General features: G+C 36.9%; 1 long non-coding RNA gene across 1 annotated transcript; it reads right to left on the reverse strand.

Moving 5' to 3' along the window:
- Window positions 1-1,903: 1,903 nt before the first annotated feature.
- LOC134187516 (uncharacterized) lies at window positions 1,904-2,336 on the reverse strand. Its single transcript, XR_009971125.1, has 3 exons — window positions 2,288-2,336; window positions 2,140-2,213; window positions 1,904-2,048 (listed from the first exon to the last, which is right to left on the reverse strand). It is a non-coding gene; the product is annotated as an uncharacterized LOC134187516 (long non-coding RNA).
- Window positions 2,337-3,234: the final 898 nt, after the last annotated feature.

Here is a 3,234-nt window from a genome sequence, read left to right on the forward strand (position 1 = left end):
ATGCCTGTGACATGAAATCTTCCTTTCCAACAGGAATTGCCAAAATAGACATTCCTTTTGTTATTATAGGAATTGATGTATGTGACTCGATCTCGACAGATCAAGGGTTGTAAATTTTACACTTGGTGTCCTGAATGTCCAAACCAATATAATGAAACATAGGCTTCAGGTCTTCAAAGACTGCCAAGACATTACCAGAAGGGCCTACTAGAAACACATCATCTAGATATGCCAAGACCGCTAAACTAGGATAATCATTCTGCAATTTGGTCATCAATCCCTGAATTGCAGAAAAAAACAAAACTGGACCCAACGGATCCCTTTGATGTATGCCTTGTTCAGAAGAGAGTATGACAGAACTGTCTCCTTGCAAGTAGATAAAGGGACCAAAGCCTGAGAACATTTGTTTGACACGAGAAACAATCTCAGGAAGTGTTTTGAGACTTGAGTAAGTAGATGAATCCTTTTAACAGAATTAAAGGCATTCTTAGCATCACTCTTCAGGACCTGTTCATCCTTTTTCTGGTAATTTCTGCAAAACAGGAATCTTTCTGGTAACTAGGAATGCTTGCTAAATCCAGTCAGACTGCGCTAAAAGCAGCTCTATTCAACCTATAAACGAACACGAAGTTGCTTCCACCTGTCCAGCAATCACATCACAGTCACTGCACGTGACCACGTGACAATAACTTTCTGCATAGTAGGAATATCGTTAGAACTTTTCTTCTAGTGCACCGACCGTTTCTATCCGCTGCTTCCCACTTTTACACAATAAGTCAAACGTTTCTGCACACGTTCAGTGTTTGTCCAGGCTACCGTTGACGAGAATCACCAGAGCAAAGTACACGTGGTCAACCACGACAGACGCCATTTTCTGCATACTAGTAATGTCTCGCCAAATCGCTACAATGCAACATGACAAATCAAGATTTACATCGAATGCTTAGCGCAATGCATAGAATCATATCACAAAGTTTCTGATTATTCTGACGTCATCTTCTCTAAATTTCAAAATTCGACCAAACGATCGATTTCTGACGTTTTGATGACATTCAGTCACTTCTGCTGATAAAAATTAACGTCTAGACATTAGCTTCTTGTGCAACGTTTGGTTTCATCATATTTGCGAACGACTGTCATTTTGTGTAGGCCGCACAGAACTCAAGAAATCAAGTTTGATTGGAATCGGTCTTAGCTAAACAAAATCGATTTCGTTTTGCAGTGTAACAAGAATGTACTCTGATATGTCTTAGAAAAACTTTTCAAAAGTCATCTAGAAATAAATTTTGTAAAGTCGCCCACTCGCTATTCCATGGAATTCCGTGCACTCATCCACTTTGTGGCAGTTTATAAGAACAGACGCAATAATTTTACATTGTGGCTCAATTCATCGATTTTGAGCCGTTTGTTGCTAAATTTCGCGAGGTCTCACTTTTCGGCAGCCATTTTTTCTTTATTAGCAATTAATGTCTTGCCAAATCGTCAATCAACTAAACTCCAACAGCTTCAAATGTTAGCTATCAGACGTTACTTTGAAAAGAATGAGAAGAATTGAGATTGATGCAGATCTACAATATATATCTAGACATACATACATATAAACTGTAACATTACTAAATTCCCAATAACTAAAACTACTACTTATTTAAAAATCTTTCTACTTTGGTATTTAGTTCTGTCGTAATCCATGTTCCTAGATACCATCTGCAAAGGATATGACAAGCTGCATGATGTGCTTTGGCTGAAAACCTCCAATCACTTGGTACTCCGAAAAGCTCCAAACCATCATCACGGTCCGTGTTCTTTGCTGCTTCGTTCTTGAAGTACCAGCGATTGAAAAGTTTGTTTATTCTCTTTGTCACTGCTGAACTGAATCGCCCGGCCATGACTATGTGCTGCGATGCAGCCAAGGATTGTTTCATAGAAACTTTTCTTCCAAAATTTGCCGGACGTTTGACGGGACATGCTGCCAAAAGTGCTGTGATGTAGCCACCGCTGTCAAGTTCCCCCAAAAAAGTTTTCTATCTCTTTTCCTGAGCAATGTATCGCTACAAGCACAGGTCGTATAAACAACATGCTTTTATAAACGCCAAATTGGCAATATAGCGATAAGAACTCTGCATGCTTAACTCTGCTTACGACTGAAATTAGGTCTTGCCAGCACAGCTGCCCTGGTTTGAACTGTTGACTCAGGTGTGGTTAATGACACTTTCCTACAATGCAAACAACAGTATAAAGTTAAGAGCTATCAGTTTACTTTTCACTAGAACAGTTTTGAATTACTGACCTTGTGGTTGTTTGTTTGTCATCATCGTCACTGATTTCTATAGTTTCCGGCTAAAACAAAATAATTTGACAAAATTGCAACAAACATACCTATGTATTTGTCGTTTAGTTTTAATTGGTGTTATATGTTTTTGTTTTGTCTGGTATATTCAAATTTCTTATAATAAATCATACATTTATCTATGATAACTCGATGATAGATACAGGTAAGTATTTGTTCTCATATTTGAAGCTGAAGACAATGCAATACTTCAATTTTTCTTTTTGTAGCCCTTGTTGCGTTTGAAAACTTGACTCGTTTTCTTTTCTAAAAAAACCAAATCGATTCATATTGTACTAAACTGGCACGGTAATATACTCGTTTACATTTATTGTACATTTCATTATTTATATATTTATTATTATAATATTTGATTTATATATTTTAATTATCTATTATTATTTGTTGTGCTCAACCAGATCGGTCTTGTTTCAAGAAGCACTGTGTTTTATAATAATTATTATTGTTGTATTATTATTGCTATCATTGTGCACACAAATTTAACTCTGCTTAATAAATTTACTTGTCAATTTCTCTTTCTAAGACGTTATTACAAGCTATTCATATACCTTGCAGAACCTTACGTACCTCTCTTTTTGGACTCTCGTCTACCATCTGACTAGTCTTGTAACAAAGAGATAACAACAAAATTAGAAATACCAGCCATGCCAAAATAAATGTCAAATGATTTCGAACAATGTCTCCAATCTATTGTCATCGTTTAGATCTCTTTCAAATTCTGCCATTGAGCTTGTCCCTTGCATAGTTAGAGCTATTTTATCGTCTTCGGCGTCGGAGTCTATATATTTTTGTCTCTTCTCTCTAGGCCGCAAATCGCTTTTCTTGAAATTAGGAGAACCGCTGATGGCGGTGACACTCTGAATTCTACATCGGAGATACAAAACAGT

The sequence above is a fragment of the Corticium candelabrum genome, chromosome 12 (assembly GCF_963422355.1).
Source record: "Corticium candelabrum chromosome 12, ooCorCand1.1, whole genome shotgun sequence".
Lineage (NCBI taxonomy): Eukaryota > Metazoa > Porifera > Homoscleromorpha > Homosclerophorida > Plakinidae > Corticium > Corticium candelabrum.